The following is a 19,780-nucleotide window of genomic DNA, read 5'->3' as shown; positions in this document are numbered from 1 at the left end:
GGTTCCAAAGAGGATGGAGCTAGGCTGTTCTAAGTACTGGCAGATGACAGAAAAAGAAGCAATGGTCTCAAGTTGCAGTGGAGGAGGTCTAGGTTGGATATTAGGAAACACTATTTCACTAGGAGGGTGGTGAAGCACTGGAATGGGTTACCTAGGGAGGTGGTGGAATCTCCATCCTTAGAGGTTTTTAAGGCCCAGCTTGACAAAGCCTTGGCTGGGATGATTTAGTGGGTGTTGGTCCTGCTTAGAGCAGGGGATTGGACTAGATGACCTCCTGAGGTCTCTTCCAACCCTAATATTCTATGATTCTATAGCAGAGTGTATTAAAAATATAAGAGTCTCTGGATGAAATAAAGCCTTCTACCATCAATGCATGTTGGAATCCTTCCAGCACTGGATCACTGTTAAACTTGGATCACCACCCATAGCATCAAGGATGCAGTGAAAGGTGCGACGAGTGTAATAAACCCTAAAAGTTGCGACAACACCTTCATCAAGGGGCTGGAGAAGTGATGTGGTGTTTGGAGGCAGAAAAAACACCTCCACTTTGGGCTATGCAGCCTGAAGGCTTGCAGGGTGGCCTGGAGTATTATCAAGGATCAGTAGGATCTTAAATGCCAGGTTCCTTAATGCCAGGTAGCATTCCACTTCATGCACAGAACAATTATGAAACCAGTCCATAGAGAGCACTGAAGTGACCCACGCATGCCAATTAGACCTTCAAAACACTGGTAGCTGATATGTTTGCCCTTGAGTGTACAAGGATTCAGGGCTTGGTGAAGGAGCACTGGCTTTACCATAAAATCCCCCATTGCATTACCACAGATGAGATGAGATGAGTCAGTCTTTCAAAGCCTTGAAACCCAGAGCAGATTTCTCATCTTTTGGAAGAATGGCTTATTTTGGAAATGGATGCCAAAGAGAACCTGTCCGATCTGTGTTAGTAACTTGCTCCGGTTTGTAACCTTTCTCCTCAATGAGTTCGGCCAGCTTGTGTGGAAACCTTGCTGCTGCTTCATGGTCTGCTGAACCAACTAATTTAACATTATGTAGCCCATATCTCCTTTTGAACTTCTCAAATCCCTTGCTGACTATAAAAGTAGATTCCTTGGCTACACTGCTCTCCTCCAAAGTTGACGCAGCATCCCTTTTTAAGTGATCGTACAATTTCTTAGCTTTTTCTCAAATCACTGGCCCAACCATGGAACTCTTTTCTGTGTTTTCTCAATCCATATATTCAGCGCTTTCTCCATCTTTTGCATGGTAGTATCATGAGTATAGAATGACATTTTAGCACCTTTAGGTGCACTTGAAGCAACAATTGCTCTAATTTTGGCTCATTTCTCTTCACTGTACACACAGTCAACTCATTAAGGCCATAAGCCCTAGTCACAGATGATTAACCTTCACCCTTAGCGAGCCTATGCAACATTTCCATTTCTGTACTAAAGTCAACACTTTTTTCTGCTTCTTCACACATGATGTATCACTTTTTGATCCACTTTCTCTCAATTTTCTCTTTGAGCTCATGGTAAACACTTATTAAGGGAGATAAATAGTGGGTAAAGGCAGCGGACAATGTAATGTGTACAAGACAATATCCAATCACACTGAGAGCAGCATGGTGGAGGAGGGGCAGAAAGTGACCAGCTGATTCTAGATGCACCTGTGCATTGAGACCACACTGCACCATCTAAGAGTGAATCCATACCACGTACAAAAATAAAGGGTCACAATTAATTGACCATGCATAACTGAAACCATGCAGAAAAAATACCATGTAAATCGAGGCATGACTGTAGATACAATTTACTGCTTCACCCTATCTACAAGGCTTGTTACCCTGTCAGAGAAGGATATTAGGCTGGTTTGACATGATTTGTTCTTGAGAAATCCATGTTGACTGATACTTATCACCTTATCTTCTAGATCAGTGGTTCTCAACCTATTTAACACCGTAGGCCACATGTGACACACTACCTATATGGTCCTGAGGATGTCACATAGGCCACAGCATTGTGCTGATTGGGCCACAGGTTGAGAACCACTGTTCTAGATGCTTACAAATTGATTATTGGCTACATTATGTTTCTGGGTACAGAAGTTAAGCTGACTGGTCTATTGTTCCCTGGGTTGCCCTTATTTTTCTTTTGTATAGATAGGTACTATATTTACCCTTTCACAGTCCTCTGGGATCTCTCCCATCCTCCAGGAGTTCTCAAAGATAATGGCTCAGAGATCTCTTCAGCCACTTTCTTAAGTATTTTAGGATGGATTTAGTCAGGCCCTTATGACTTCACCCCTCTCCCCCCAGTGCCTTATTCATTGTATTCAAAGTTTAAAGCCGATATTCTGCTCAGTTAACCCCCAAAACCCAAAGAAAGTTAAACTTTAAAGGGTTTGAATTTTAACTCTCTGTAACTTTAACAATAAAAAGATATTTCTTCTTCTGCCTTCAAACTTAAAAAGTCTGTAACTACTTACAGGTTGCACTAAAATATTCTAGAAAATTATAAGGGGAGTGAAGAAGTAGCTTATAAAAGGACTGTGGTTGCATTCTTAATTACAGAGCTAATATCAGAGTGCCCCATATTCAGAGTAATATTTAATTACCTGTAACTCAAAAACAGCCTAATTTTATTTCTAGTAACAAAAACAAAAAACAATTGGGTACAAGTTTGTAATTATTCCACTATTAGTAAGAACAAAATTTCTAGATAAATCAAGCATATATGTGGGGATTAGAATCTTGGGCCTTTAGCTCCAAAAACCACAAGACTATCACTTCAGCTCAGGGGAAACTTTGTTATAGTGATGAAGTGTAGAGGGACCATATGTTCTCTCTAAACTACAACCAGACACCAGAGGGCAAACTACTCATTGTATTCATTATTACCAGAATAATTAAACACAAGACTTGTTATTGTTGCTTAGCTACACCCAGTTTTCTTGAAACATAGTCTTTGCTATATTTTTCAAAAAATATTTTACTATTTGGAAAGCCTGATGTGGTAGTAATTAGACATTCCAACATAGAGGTACACAGAACAATATTAGACATAAGTCAGATCCCAAATCAGAATAATTTCTTAGTGACCTGAGACACAAAAATTGTTTGACCAATTTTCTTCCAACTCTTAAAGAAAATTCCCATCTTCACAATAAACCTGGCAAATTGCAGACTAACCCAATAATAATAGCAAGAGTTATAGCAGGAGTGAATACAGAGTTTATAATGGATACTGGTTGCAACAATAACTATGGAAAGACTAGGGCCAATATTGATTTCTTCTTACCAGATCTAGTGCTGTTTAAAAAGGAGAAAGATGTTCCTTATGAGCCTCTCCTCCCCAGCAATTTGATGGCAGCACATTTCAACAGGCCTAACCCTCTAACTTATAACAGTGGTTTCCTTTTAAAAAATTTTAAAATTATCTTTTAAAATAAAGGCAGTGTCAATATTTTCTGTGTTTTTTAAAAAAGAATAAAGCTTTGTTACTCTAAGATTTTTCAAAATATTATTTTTCTCCATCCACTATAATCTTTTTAACAAGTTATTAATAAAAATAAATGCCTTTCCTCAATTTATTTCTGATGAATATTCCAGAATTCCCTCTATGTTTACAAGGTTTGTGAGGTCACTAACTCTGATAGAATAAATAGGACAGTTTACAGCTCAGACTATTTCATAGACAAAGATTAATTATTTTCCTTTAAATTGTAGTTATTTTCATTCCAACTTCAGACACCATTTTTAGGACAGTTATTTTTGTGAGTCACCTTTAACTTGTTTTAGGAACTACAAAAATGTCACTTTATAAGCGTAATAATGTGCTCTGGGATATAGGCTTTTAAAATGTATATATAGTATATTAAGAGCTATACAGATACAGACTCAATAATGCAAACCTGGTATGTGCACTGTACTGTACATTCCATTATTACTGTATACAGCACACTGGCATAGAAATATAATACTTCATTTTAATGTTTTTAAACATTCATAGATTTTTCTTTTGAAAACATTTAATTCCCCCCCCCTTATTTAAAAGTTTCCATTTATAGTATATCTTTCGTTCTTGCTAAAAAAGATGGCCGATCTCTTATGTCTGAGTAATCCTCTACATCACATGGAATGAATCTGAAGACTCTTGGTGCTCATGTCAACATTAAAATAGGCCAAATATGCCGTTTTGGCACAGTACACTCAAACCATTGCCACAAAGTTTGGATTATAATGCAGCCAACTCCCCTCTTCTCCACTCCTTAGTATACTATCACTTACACATGCTGAAAGATTTAAAGATACAAGCAAAGAAAAAATCCTCTCCAACTACATTTATTTTAAAAATCTGGGAATATAAAAAATAGAAGCATGTGAAAACAACAGAGGCAGAAACTCTGATCCACCTCAACTTTCATCAGGCTTTACAAATTTACTGAGCTGGAATATTCTTCTTGACAGCTTATATAATCATCATTAACACCTCAAATAACTTTACCTCCAGACTCGATAAAGGAATCTGAAATGCACTTTTTCTGCTTTGACCTAAGTTAACTTTTGTTTGAATGATTTCCTAAACCATTTCACCTCTCAGCTGTAGCAGCAACTGTCATTCTTGGCTTGGAAGCAGATTCTTGTATGAATGTGAGTAATCTTTTTTTGCTGGGGTAAAACCGCAGGGTATGTTCAACAACTGTACTATGGATCTATAGGAATCCAAAACATGCATTTAAAGTAATTCAATGCATCTCTCAGATCATGATCAAATAAGGCATCCAATGTGATTAATAAACAAACAGTACTTTGCAGCACTTGGTTGTCTTGTTTAGGCACATAATAATGCCATATCAATTATGTGGAGATAAAAGAAGTTGTTATTTAAATCAAACAGATATAGCAGAAGGAATGCTGCCACTGGGGCTTTCATTTATTTTTATGGACAATATAATTTTTGTAAAATCTACCGTTATTGCAAATATTTTGGTATAAATTTTATGCTTTAAATAATTAAATGAAAAATAACCAACAGTTAACAATCCACCCCAAACATGCTTTCTATAAACTCATTTAAAGATCCAAATACACAAGTTTCTAAAATTCCAATGGCTCCTACAATTCCTATTCCACTCTGCCTTTAGCTACTTTTATGCACGTTGCTTCAAACAAGTATGGGACTAGAGAATGTGTTCAAGACAATGTCAAAGAATAGAATGATGTGCCAACAGCCATGTAAGCGTCTTGAAATCTCTTTGCTGAAGTCAATCAAGAAAGGCCTTGCATAAAAGTTCTCTCTTTGATATTTCGGCATATTTTTATCATGGGAGCAACTAAATAGAAAATCAAGTGGCTATTTTTGCTTTCAAATTTAAATAGGAAAATTACATATTTACTAGAATTTGGCTTTTTAAAAAAATCGTTGATAATAGTATCTTACTATAAACAGCACATCAAGTTTCAGAATCTAGAGATGGAAAAACCTATTAGCCTGCCTAGTCATCCACTTTACTAATGCAAGATTGGTCCCTGCTGTACATTTACTAATGTTTTGTCCAGACTAAATTGAAAGTGCCCAAGCAATTGGAATTCCACGGCTTCCCTTCTGAGACTATTCCACTCCTCTCAGGAGGATTTCCCTGATTTTCAGCTTACATTTTCCTTTTATTAATTCCATTTCATACAGATATTTATACCTTCTTTTATTATGCTAAGTAAATCACTGAATTATTTGCAGACATCAGCTCATCACAAAGCTAGTAATCTACATGTATGTGGCTAAATATATTCTCCTCAGTTTCACTCAACACCTGCCCCTCTTCTGCCCTGCTCTGTCCCCCTCACCCACGATTCCCTCCCTTTTCTTTCTATTTACCTTATATCCTCCTAACTAACCACACATCCATGCCCTCAAAATATTATGGAACTAACATGACTTTTGCTGCCATCACATTGTCCATTCTGCTTGTGTGTTCTATCCTCTCCCTCACCATGTGTCTGTCTTGTCTATTTAGATCAGTGACACTCAAGCTTTCCAGACTACTGTACCCCCTTCAGGAATCTGATTTGTCTTGTGTACCCCCAAGTTTCACCTCACTTAAAATCTACTTGCTTAAAAAAATCAGACTTAAAAATACAAAAAAGTGTCACAAGGCACTATTACTGAAAAATTGCTTACTTTCTGTTTTTTACCACATTATTATAAAATAAATCAACTGGAATATAACTATTGTACTTACATTGCAGTGTATAGTATATAGATCAGTATAAACAAGTCATTGTCTGGATGAAATTTTAGTTTGTACTGACTTTGCTCGTGCTTTTTACGTAGCCTGTTGTACAGCTAGGCAAATATCTAGATGAGCTGATGTAACCCCTGGAAGACCTCTACTTACCCTTGGTCAAGAATTACTGATTTAGATTGGAAATTCTTCAGGGCAGGGACCATCAACTACTTTGTTTGTACAGTGCTTAGGACAATTGGTTTCCATTTTTGAGTGGCCCTTTAACATTATTATTTAACATGTTTATTATAGTAAACAAAAGCACAGAGGAAATATTTTTTCCACTGGAGCAACTTTAAAAATAAAAGAGAAATACTATAAACAGCTCAATGTGGATTGTCCAGGAAAAAAATCAGTTTCCAAATGGAGTTTCTTGTATGGCTTAAGATGGGTAATCACCTGAACAAATCAAAAATATACTGGCGATTGAAGTCAGTTTTAAGTTGTTCACTCTTATCTTCATGCATATGTAAGACTATCTATAAACATATTTTTATTGCACAACTCCTCCTCAAAGTTCTATCCAATTTTCTTTGTTCAAAAAGAAAAAAAACTTTGATCTATCTAATGGCACAAAAGAGCTTTGCTCCCTTAACATAGTGACCATCAGAAAGCTTTCCAAGCTGTGACATGATATGACATTAGAAAGCTAGAAGTAACAAACCTACTTGAATTACGAACAAACTGCAAACATATTCACCACAGTTTAGAATTTTTGTTTTGTGAAGGGTTCCTTTTTTCTCCTCCTCTAAATCAGCAAAATTATTACTATTTGTTTGAAAGTGACATTTCAAACACTAAATATTTCGTAATCTGCACAATGAAAAAGAAAATACAATACTTTGCTACCACTTTCTGGGCTACAGGGTGCACATCATGTGAGATATTTCTTGAGTAGGTTTTCCCACTTGAGGGGCTGCAATTATGAAATATTTCATGAAAGGCATAAAGCTTTATATAGAGGCTTAGCAGGATTTTTTTTAATAATTTCAACAGATAATTTTGTTTATAATTGGAAAAAAATGCTTAAAATAATCAAATTTAAATTTTCACAGTTCCACAAAATTGTGTTTTAAGCATTTTTTTTATTTTTATCAATTTTAATGTTCACACTTAAATGAAGTTATGGGGGCAGACAATAATTATTTAAAAATAATAGAAAGATATAAAAAGTTATGAATCTTTAACTGCTGAAAACACAAACTGTCAACATCACCTTAAACTATATAAAGTAAATATCCTTAAATTAAACTAACTTATCAAGCAGCATTTTACTTACTTTGCCTAGCTGTAAATTTCAGCCATTATAGATAGAAATATTTTTTCATTGGTTTGTGTGTGTTCAGTGAAATCAATGTTCAATGCCATTTATGGATAAAATTCAAATCCTTCTAAGCCTATTTACATATTAATAGACAATCAAATTTAGCTGAGAATCAGGTAGGATTACTTTACACTACAAAACTACAAAAGCAAGCAAATTAAAAGTTAAACCAACTAACACAACATACCATCTTCTTCTCCGCTAAAGGATTCATATCTTACCACTACCACAAGAACTGTACAATCACAAACTACACACCAGAACTTTACCTCTGCCTACCTATCTAAGCCAGGCTTCTAGCATTATGTTTTCCAGACTACCACCTGCGATATATACAAGACTGCCCCTCAACCTCTGCTTTTCAACACTCACTTCACCATACTACTCCCTCCCAACACTAGTAGCAGTAAATATTTACTAGTGGTAATAGTTGGTATGTTTGGAGAGAACCCAGGGATAAGAGATAATTATTTATTAGGTGTATTATGGTAGCACCTACACCACTAATTAAAGACAGGGGCTCCCCATTGTACTAGGTACTGTACATATATAACAAAAAGTTGATCCCTGTGCTACACTTATGTTCGCATGCTATAAAACCAAACCAGCCAGCAGTACGTTTCTGTCCCAAATCCTCCCAGGTACTTCAACCACAACGTGGAACATGTTGAGACTTAAAGATTTACATAAAAAGATTTTTTTAAAAGGGAATAACTGCTATAATATAATGAATGTCCCTAACAACAAAGGCAACAGGGATGTTTTGTGAACATAAAAAATTCTAAATATACTGAGCCTTTTCTTCCCATTCCTCATTTTAGACCCTTCAAGCCATATCAACTATCTTAACTCATGTTCTTCTGTAATGTCCCTGCATACACCATGCTGGGTTCTCTCAACTCTCAGGAAATCTCATTGGAGTATAGTCCTGACCTATGGGACTGGGAGGTATAATATAAATGGTATCATATTAAAATATGGAGGAAGGTTTTTAAAAAAAAAGTGAGTATTGCTACACATACAAATAAGGTGAAAGTCTGCAAAACTAAACTCGTATACCAAAAACAAAAACAATTACTTAATCACCATAGGCCACTTATATAAAACTTTTTGTGCATTTATCTCAGAGCACTTTACAAAAGTAAGTAAATAGTATTATCACCCTATTTACAAGATGAGTAAACTGAAGCACACAGAGGTTGACTGTCGAAAAGACGTTTGCAAACACCTTTAACATTACTTCCAAAACCATTTCTAATCAGGACCTTGTTTTCAGCTTTCTGAAAGTCCTATTCACAGTCACTACAACACTGAAGCATAAAACAGTTTCTAAAAGTGGACATAACATTCATTTATCTATGTGCCCCAAGTTTTAAACTGTTTTAGGAGCTAAAGTAAAACATGCTGAAAATGACTCATTGTGGTACCGGAATATATTCTATAGGAAATAGGAGTTCATTTACAAGTGGGAGAAATGCACTCACACTTCATCAGTGGGAATTCACTGGACTTCCCTTCCAGGAAATGTCATTTTAAAATAAATATGGAAAATATGTTTCTTTTACCTGAAGTTTTTATAAGTTGATTTAGATAGTTGGCATTACTAAATGATTTTTATATTTATCTTTTATTGCTCAATCTCGGGTGGCTGAACGCCACTTGTCCCTCTAAGAAGTTGGACGCCGACCCTCGTTCATGGGGAATAATTGCAATCCCCGATCCCCATCACGAATGGGGTTCAACGGGTTACCCGCACCCGTCGGCGTAGGGTAGACACACGCTGAGCCAGTCAGTGTAGCACGCGTGCAGCCCCGGACATCTAAGGGCATCACAGACCTGTTATTGCTCAATCTCGGGTGGCTGAACGCCACTTGTCCCTCTAAGAGTCTATCTTTTAAAAGAAGTTTTACTAACCAATTTTGCTAAATATTACAATTTTATGAATAGAAAACCATTATGACTGGCAATTTTTTTTAATGTGAGGGATAAACTTGAACTCTATCATACGGTTCACATAATCACAAGTATAACTGGTAGCCATTTGACACTAAGGCTAAAATTTTCAAAAGCCTCTGAATGGCTTAGGAGCATGATTGTTTATAAAGCACAACAAAATGCGAATATAGATGTACATATTTTGGCAAGACAGCTTTTTGGTGCCTTCTATGACACTGGACCATGTTTAGTTATCAGACTGCTAATTTAACCCTCAATATTTTTTGGACTTCCCTGCTTTCCTTAATTAGCCTTCTTCAATAGGAAACAATCAAATGCTTGAAGGAAAAGGCTCACATTCTTCAGAGTGTAGTTGCCTAGTTCGAAGAAGCTAAAGCTTCAGAAGTTTATTCTACCAATATATGTATAATGCTTGGAAAAATTCTATGCAATTAAAAAGTGCCTCCAGTATGGACTTTCTATTATTGTATCTATTGTATTTTCAATCATTGTATCTATATTAGATACAACTAGAGCTGGGAGAAATCTTTGTGGAGAATAGTAAAATGTATTTTTGGGGCACCAAAACTATTCATGAATTTTAGACGAATTTGGTGAACAGTTTCATCTGGAAAAAACCTGAAAAAAAATTGTTGAAACAAAACAATTTCAGAAATGTTGTTCTGAACCAACATTCAAAACGTTTTGTTCAGCCTGAACAATACTCTTTGTTCTTTTGTCAAGAAAAACTGGGGGGAAAAATACAGTTTCAGTTCAAAACAAAACTTTTTGTTTTTCAGTTTTTTTGTTTCAGTCACTGAACTGAAAAATGAATTATTCAATCAGCACCAAATGAAAAAAAAAAGAAATTGTTGCAGGATTTTTGCAAAAGCTAGAAATTAGAACTTGAGATCACAAGCTTGGGGGCATGGAATGTCATTATGAAGGGCAACAAAAATGTATAATTTCAATTAATTAGCCTTGCCAAAAGAGCATCCACCAAAGGATCCCTGATGGAGTGGAAATAGAGAACAAGATGACAGGTTTTGCTACTGTATTTCAACTCTTACTGGGACAGGTCCTTCTCTAGGTGCAGCAAAGAGGTGGGCTGATGACCACCCTCCGCCAAGTAGTATGGATTACAAATGAAGGATGATCTGTGCAGGATAAGTGATAGATCATTCCCAGTACTGTCGCTTAATAAAGTTGCAGCACAGTTAAACCATGTCTTGTCATTCTTCCTGTGGTGTCCACGACAACAACAATCAAAATAAGCTTTTAAAAATATTAATTCTCTCCTGTGTACTATTCTGATAAATTTGTGAATTCCTAAGCACCTGAAAAAGAATAACAAGAAAAGACAGAAAAGGGTCTGCTTTGCCACAACTAACAAATTTATTTGAGCATAAGCTTTCGTGAGCTTTATGCTCAAATATATTTGTTAGTCTATAAGGTGCCACAAGTACTCCTTTTCTTTTTGCGAATACAGACTAACACGACTGCTACTCTGAAATTTGCCACAACTGGAATTTGTATTTACTATTTCCCTGGTTTAATTAAAATAAGTTTTTCAGAGATCAGACATAAGTTACAATAAACACAGCAACATTTTCAAAAGGATTAGTTAGTGAAGATTTGTTTCCCTAAGGCAACAGACACCTTCCAAGTTAACAAGCAGGACAGTAGCTAAGAAAAAAATCCAGTTAACCTGAAATCCACATCTAACCGATTCAGAAATAAAACTAGAATACATACGATACCTAGGATTGCCAACTTTCTAATCGGACAAAACCAAATAACCTAGCCCCGCCCCTTCCCAGAGGCTCCGGCCTCTGCCCTGCCCCATCCATTAGGCCCCTCCCCCTGCTCATTACATTCCCCCTCCCTCAGTGACTCACTCTCCCCCCCACCCTCATGCACTTTCATTGAGTTTAGGCAGGGATGCGGGAGGGGTTGAAGGCTCTAATTAGGAGTGCAGGCTCTTGGGTGGGTCCAGAAATGAGGGGTTCAAGGTGTGGGAGGGGGCTCCAGGCTAGGGCAGGGAGTTGGGGTGCAGGAGGGATGAGGGCTCTGGCTGTAGGTGTTGGGGTGCAAGAGGGGGCTCCAGGCTAGGGGGTGGGGCTGAGGGATTCGAAGTACGGGAGGGGGCTATGGGTTGAGGCAGGGAGTTGGGGTGTGTGGAGGGGTACGGGCTCTGGGCTGGGAGTACAGGCTCTGGGGTGGGACCAGGGATGAGGGGTTTGGAGGTGGCCTCAGGGCTGGGGCATGGGCTTACCTCGGGCAGCTCTCGGCCAGTGGCGCAGCGGCGTTAAGGCAGGCTCCCTGCCTGTCCTGACTCTGCGTTGCACCCCAGAAGTGGCCAGCAGGTCTGTCTCCAAAGCGGAGGGGCCAATAGGCTCTGTGCACTGCTCTTGCCTGCAGGCACTGCCCCCCCGGCCAGCTTCCATTGGCCCCGGTTCCCAGCCAATGAGAGTGAGGAGCCAGTGCTCGGGGCGTGGGCAGTGCATGGAGCCCCATGCCCCCCCCGCCTAGGACCCAGACCTGCTGGCTGCTTCTGGGGCACAGCGCGGTGCCAGGACAGGTAGGGACTAGCCTGCTTTAGACCCACAGCACCACCGATCACATTTTTAACGTCCCAGCTGGCAGTGCTGACCAAAGCTACCAGGATCCCTTTTCGACTGGGAGTCATTCCGGTTGCCTGGCAACCCTAATAATACTTTAGTATCTTATTTTACAGTATCCATTAAGAATTATTGCATTTTGACAATGTGTCCGATATTTTGTTTTAACTTCAATATATTTTTACTGATATACAAGTATATAATTACTTTTGAGAATTTTCAATATATTATCTATCACCTAATTTATGTATTTTTTTTAACATTACAGGTTAATATGTTTGATTGCGGAATTGCTCAGGTAGTGTTCAGGTACCCCGGTAAGAGGAAGTATGGCCCTGTAGTATTCTGTTAGAGTCCTGCGAGCACGCACATTTTTTGTCATAGCAATCTACTCAGGCAAATTTGCAGATACCACTCTGAATTATTTTCTATATTATTAGATAAATAAAATTAGTAAGAATTTAATTCATCGTTATGCAATAAGTTTAGGCTTAATATTCAAACCTTTTGGAGGTTTTAAGGCTTGATTCATAAATACAGTGATCTATTTATATCCCTTTATTCTTTTATTGTGTATTCTCCACTATTACCTTGTTAACAATTAGGGAAGGGAAACTTTGATAGTCATAGTTAAACTCAGCTACGATACACAATACCTATCTATATAGCATCAAAACTCCTCAGCAATTTACAGACATGTAGAAATACAAGGTTGCTGGTTCAGAGGAATTTAGCATTTAAACAGTACTGAGAATGAGGGGTTTCTATAAATACTTCTGTAACTAACTACAGTATTATTGCTTTTATTCATAGCCATCTTGCCATGTATGGTTTACGTATTTTGTTTTCACCCTTCCTACATTCTAAAGCTTAATAATGAGCAATTTCTTGCCTGAAATATTTCTGTTATAGCTTTTCTCAATATGCTATTTTCTCAATATGCTCATTTCATGCCCTATCTATGAAATTCGGAGAGACATCAGAGAGCAATTCCAGTGTCACTGCTGTAGGCTCCGCCCTTCAATTGAGGCCATCAGAAAAGTTCTTCCAAAGCTGGACAAATAACCATTATTAGCATTAAGTCAATAGCTAGATATCATATATTGATTAACTTTAAGACAATTATATGTCTAAATCTCCTTTAGAGAAAAATTTCAATTTGTATTCTGGTCATTTAGCCAGCTACCAGGGAGGACTGAATGAGGAGAGATCCTACAAACAGAATTATTAGCATTTGACCATTTTATAAACATTTATTTGATAAAAATTAATCACCAGCACCATGAGAAAAAAAGAACAGCATTTGACTAAAATCCCCCAAGGTATTAGCTATACTCCTGATCATAATGTTTGCCAGGGGGCTTTTCTTAACCACCATCCAGGTTCTTCAGCATTCCACATACTTCTGAAGTTTTCAAACATATTTGATTATACAGATTATGATACCAATGGCAACTATGATGAACCTTTTGAGTAATAACAAATTTAACTTCTTATAAAAAAACAGCTCTGTCCAAAACTGAACACCACAAATATTCCCTTACTGAGTAAAAGTAATATTCTTTTCTCTACTTCTGTGTTAGGTGTGAACTACACTGAAAAGTTAGGTTAACCAGCTACTTCACTCAGGGCTGTGAAGAATAACTGAGTGGCACAGTTAAGCAGACCTAGCCCCTGGCATATACCGGGCATAGGTCAATGGAAGAATTCTTCCGCCAATCTATCTACTGCTCTTAAGGAAGCTGGATTACCTATGCCGAAGGTAGAACCCCTCCCATTGGCATAGGTAGCATTTACACTGAACCACTGCAACGGTTCCACTGTAACATTTCAAGTGTAGATAAGCCATCAGAGGGCCCTGGCTATATTGGGAGAGTTCCCAGGGTTCACTCATTTGTCAGCAAAAATCTCAGGATTTTAGAGTCTGCAAAGTCTATGTCTTTTGTTCCATCTCAGGATGCCAAGTTGTCATTTTGCCACCTTTTCGTATTCCAACTCATCTACTTATATCAGTTGCAATTCTTATACTCAGAGGTGAAAGTAAGCCAGTATGCCCCGGTACAGCGTACTGTCAAGAGCTGGGGCAGCCCGGCTTCTACAAGGGGCAATTTAAAGGGCCTGGGGCTCCCAGCAGTGGCTGGAGCCCCAGGCCCTTTAAATTGTCTCCAGAGCCCCGCTGCTGGAGCCCTGGGGTACTGGCTACTCCAGGGGCTATTTAAAGGACCAGGGCGGTAGAAGCAGGGGAGCTGCAGGCCCTTTATATAGCCCCCGAACCCTGGGGTAGCGGGGGCTACAAGGGCTATTTAAAGGACCATGGCTCCATCTTCCTCTCCCATCGCCAGTCCTTTAAATAGCAGCTGGAGCCCCGCCACTTCCCCAGGGCTCTGGCGGCTAATTAAAGGACCGGGGCAGTAGAAGCAGGGGAGACCCTGGCCCTTTAAATAGCCCCTGGAGCCCCAGGCTGCTGCTGCTACCCTGGTGGGGGAGGGGAGGGAGGAGGAGGAGGGGGGATTACCTTACAGGGTGGGCTGGGGCTGGCTCTGACCCCGACCCCCTCAGCCCCGCCCCTTCTGCCCTAGGCCACTCCCCTTTCCGGGGGCCAGAGCTGGCCCCAGCGTACTGGTAAGTAACTTGACTTACTTTCACCCCTGCTTATACCTATATTGTGGCCAGAAGGGGAGGCAGTTTCAGATAGATCTACCTGTTTCTGAGTCATCCATCAAGATGCTGTAAGGGCCATTTTCCTTCCTAAACAGAAGTATAAAGTATTAGCTTTGTAACAAGCTCATTTTCCGTCAACTCTAGGAGAAAGTATGCTATAGCATCTCTTTTTTGAGAGTAGATTTTTCTGTCGGACAATCTATAATTTAATTAATAGGTATTTTGTTTTATATCAAATTATTGAACAAAACAAAGATCTCAGAACCTCACTTTTTAATGATTTACATATCAGTAATTAGTCTTTTTAAAATGTTTATTGCCATATTTTAGTGCAGGATCCCTCCTGGGAGGAGGAGGATGCAGAAGAGGAATGCTGTATAAGCAAAAAGAAGTGTGTGAAAGAACATGTTCCAAAAGCCAGGGTGAGACATTTGAAATTCAAGGAAGGGAGAGCCACAACTCAAGCAAAAAACTGACTGGACTTTGGTGACAGCTTTTTTTTGGTGGGAGTTGGTTGCTTCTACCATTAATGGAGAATGAAGGAAGTAAGGAAGGATATTCTGATGAGGCCAGAGCTCAGACATATTTTAAAGGTGAACTGCCAAAATTCTGTTAACTTAAGCAACATATTACTGGCATCAGTAACCAGCCTTCAGTAGAGTTATCTAAAACTTCATTTTTTCTCTTCTTTTTAGTTGCTGCATATTCCAGTTTTATTTAGACTGTTGTCTCTTGTTGTGATTCAACACCACCAAAGCATAAATAATAGGACTGTCTAGCATGATTAAATAAATTAATCGCACTGTTAAATAATAGAATAACATTTATTTAATTTTTTTTTGTTTTCTACATTTTCAAATATATTGATTTAAATTACAACACAGAAAAAGTGTATAGTGCTCACTTTATATTTTTTCTTACAAATATTTGCACTGTAAAAAACAAAATAAATTGTATTTTTCAATTCACCTAATACAAGTACTGTAGTGCAATCTCTTTATCATGAAATTTGAACTTACAAATGTAGAATTATATAAAAAAAACTGCATTCAAAAACAAAACAATGTAAAACTTTAGAGCCTACAAGTCCACTCAGTCCTACTTCTTGTTCAGCCAATCGCTCAGACAAAGAAGTTTGCTTACATTTGCGGGAGATAATGCTGTCCGCTTCTTGTTTACAGTGTCACCTGAAAGTCAGAGCAGGCGTTCTCATGGCACTGTTGTAGCTGGTGTCGCAAGATATTTATGTGCCAGATGAGCTAAAGATTCATATGTTAAACTTCATGCTTCAACCACCATTCCAGAGGACGTGAATCCATGCTGATGACAGGTTCTTCTTGATAATGATCCAAAGCAGTGCAGATTGACGCATGCTCATTTTCATCATCTGAGTGAGATGCCGCCTTTTGATGGGGTGGACTAGGCCCAAATGCCCCCTTCTGGAGGCCTCAGAATTCTGCCACACCCATCCCAGGGAAGGAGCAGTGGAGAGGTCCTCCAAGCAGGCTACAGAGGCTGCAGGGGAAGTAGCCAATCAGGGCTCACGAGGGCCATAAAAAAGGAGCTGCAGAGCAGTAGTTAGCTGCTGCTTGGAGTAGAAGAAGAAAGGACTGCAGGCCTGGCTGCCTGGAAGAGGAGCAGGGCCATGGATGGTTTGCTAGCAGGGACCGGGGGAGCACTGAGGCAGCTTTTGGCTGGTTGCTAGGATTGAGCAGACACTGAACTTGGGTAGGGCTACAGAAAGATAGTATCTCCAGGGAGTAAGCCCTGGGGATACAATCCCATACCAGGGCTGAACTACTTAAACATCACAGCCAAGGGAGGGCTAGAGAAAGACCACCACCACCACAGGGGTTCTAACATAGGCCCCAGTGGACCGTATACCTGGAAGGGGTTTGTGCTGGTTAACATGTAGACAGTTTAACTTGGTTGGAGTGCTGTGTCACTGACAAACTCGCCTGAGAACCAGCAAAAGGGGTCACCAGAACTAAAGAACGCAGACACTCCCAGCCAGAAGGGGGCACTCGTGAGAGGTGGGTGACAACCCCGTTACACACCTACAGAAGGTTGATTTTCTTTTTTGGTGGTTCGGGTTCTATAGTTTCTGCATTGGAGTGTTGCTCTTTTAAGACCTCTGAAAGCATGCTCCACACCTCATCCCTCCAATTTTGGAACGCACTTCAGATTCTTAAACCTTGGATCAAGAAATCTCACATTGGTACCCTCTTTGCGTTTTGTCAAATCTGCAGTGAGCATTCTTAAAACGAGTAACATATCCTGGGTCATCATCCAAGACTGCTATAACATGAAATATATGGCAGAATGCAAATAAAACAGAGCAGGACACATTTTACTCTCCCCCAAGGAGTTCAGTCACAAATTTAACTAACGCATTATTTTTTTAACAAGCATCATCAGCATGGAAGCATGTCCTCTGGAATGGTGGACGAAGCATGAAGGGGCATACAAATGATTATCATATCTGGCACGTAAATATCTTGCGATGCCCGCTACAAAAGAGCCATGCGAATGCCTGTTCTCACCTTCAGATGACATTGTAAATAAGAAGCAGGGAGCATTATATCCCATGAATGTAAACAAACTTGTTTCTCTTAGCGTTGCTGAACAAGAAGTAGGACTGAACTTGTAGGCTGTAAAGTTTTTTCATTCTTTTGTTTTTGAGTTCAGTTATATAACAACAAAAATCTACATTTGTAAATTGCACTTTCACGAGAATGAGATTGCACTACAGTACATGTATGAGGTGAATTGAAAAATACTATTTCTTTTGTTTATCAGATTTACAGTGCAAATATTTGTAATCAAAAATACTAAGATAAAGTGAGCACAGTACAAAAATACAAAGATAAAGTGTATAGTGCTCACTATCTTTTTTTTTGTTTGTTGTAATTGAAATGAATATATTTAAAAAGTAGAAAAACATCCAAAAATATTTAATAAATTTCAATTGGTATTCTAATGTTAACAGTGTGATTAAAACTGTGATTAATCGCAATGAATTTTTTTTAATCGTGATTAATTTTTTTGAGTTAATCACATTAGTTATCGAAATTTATTGACAGCCCTAATAAATAATGCCATTGAAATCACAACAATCAGACCACCTCAGTGGACCAGGAAACCAACATTCAAGAGGTCAAGAAACTGTTTTGTTTTTTGTTTTTGTTTTTTTTTTAAGAAGGCCGTTGCATGGTTTTGAAGTTTTTTTTTTAAAAAAAAATCATATGCCCAAAATATAAGATAATGTTTTGTTAAAACAAAAATTCTATACAGTAAAAAGAGAAAAAATGGCACTTATCTCATTCTTTAAGGGATGAATTTACTTTTCAGCAGGGTTCCACGTTTTATATGAATTCACTTACAGCATAGCGCATGCTGGAATGTTATATTGCAGTGAGGGCTAGGAGTCCCACAGGGGACAAAATACACAGGACTGAATAATAAAGAGTGTTTATAGGTTTGGGCAATGTGCTAAATGCTCCAATAGCAGTATCTTGGTTATTAGGTGTGAAGCACATATTGCTTAAGTTAACAAAATCTTAACAATACCTATTTACAGCTCACCTTTGAAAGCTAGTTCAAGCAAAATGTCACTTAAACGTTCATTCCAAGTAGACAGCGAGGTGGCACGGTTGGTTAATGCATTAGCCTTTCAGTTCCTAAACACCTGGGTTTAAACATGGATTAAGTCATAAATGAAATGAATGTAGTGGCCTCATTCAAATTCTTATTTGGATATCATCTATAACACAAAATCAGCATATAATTAGCATGACTACTAGTCATCATTTAGGAGAACTAAGCATTTAAATAACCAAGGTGCTGCAGAGCAGAACACTGGAGCTATTGTGAAGCAGTACAGAGAATTATTCACAACTTCTCCCCCTACTAAAATATATTAATGAATTGGCATGAAGAAGTATTACAGCCATTCTACACCATCATTTGGGACATATGGAAGTGAGAAAACTGGTGGAGGCAGCAGGAAAGGAACAAAAGGGCTACCACAAAGGTAAGTAAAATATTCAATTACTATTATGCTCCATACAAATTATAGCTAAATTGTTAGTTGAAAACATTATAAAAATACTTCCTATTTTGAACTAATGAATCACAGCACTGGTCCATAGAGTACTACTGAGTGAATTATGTGCAAAAAAATTAAAATTATGCACCAAAAAATTTCAAATTATGTGCACAGTATTTTAAAATTCTGCAAATTTTATTTGTCAATAAACAAATGTGGCTCCAGCATGGCAGTGGGGAGCTGGCTGCATTGAGATGGGAGGTCACCCTGAAGACCCCATCTCCCCCAGTACAGGGACTCGGCAGTGAGGCTGCAACTGACCCTGACACAGTACAAGGGCTGGACCCGCCCAGCAGGATCCAAGTGTGGAGGTGCTTACTCTGGGGGGATCCAGGTGTGGGGCGAGAGGCTTCTGTGTGGGACAATCTGGGTGCGGGTGGCTCAGTGGGAGATCTGGATGCACAAGGACTTGTTGGGGAGGGTTCCAGGTGCAGCGGCAATGGGACTCTGCAGGCAATCCAGGTGAAGGTGGTTGGGATTCAGCAGGTGGGGGTCTGGGTGTGGGGAGATGGGGCTCGGCAGGGGGGTCTGGGTGCCGGGGAGTGGGGCTTGATGGCGTGGGGGTCCAGGTGCAGCTGGCTGGGGATCAGTGGGGTAGGGGTCCAGGTGTGTGGGGTTAGTTGGAGGAGTGCAGGTGTAGGACTATGAGGGTGAGAGTTCAATAGGCCTACTTAACGGGGAATTCCCAGCTGCTGCCAAGGGGACGCCGAATGCTGGACTCGCGATTCCCCTATCCCCTTTCTCCCACATTCCCCTCACCCCGCCCTATTCCATCCCCTTCCCTCCCCACTGCCTCTTCCCCCCACCCCATCTCCCTCCCTTCCCTCATTTCCCCACCCCTCCTTACCC

The 19,780-nt window shown here is 39.2% G+C and overlaps 1 protein-coding gene and 1 long non-coding RNA gene across 4 annotated transcripts in view; one reads left to right on the top strand and one right to left on the bottom strand.

Annotated features, from left to right (window-relative positions):
• The window catches only part of PIBF1 (progesterone immunomodulatory binding factor 1), a 174,014-nt gene that overhangs the window by 89,233 nt on the left and 65,001 nt on the right, over positions 1 to 19,780 (bottom strand). The window lies entirely within an intron of this gene.
• Positions 9,337 to 19,642, top strand: LOC122457963. Its single transcript, XR_006277758.1, has 3 exons — positions 9,337 to 9,491; positions 9,908 to 9,910; positions 19,632 to 19,642. It is a non-coding gene; the product is annotated as an uncharacterized LOC122457963 (long non-coding RNA).

Source organism: Dermochelys coriacea, chromosome 1 (assembly GCF_009764565.3).
Source record: "Dermochelys coriacea isolate rDerCor1 chromosome 1, rDerCor1.pri.v4, whole genome shotgun sequence".
NCBI lineage: Eukaryota > Metazoa > Chordata > Testudines > Dermochelyidae > Dermochelys > Dermochelys coriacea.
The sequence above is the reverse complement of the archived record's forward strand: the minus strand, read 5'-3'. Positions and strand labels throughout refer to the sequence as shown.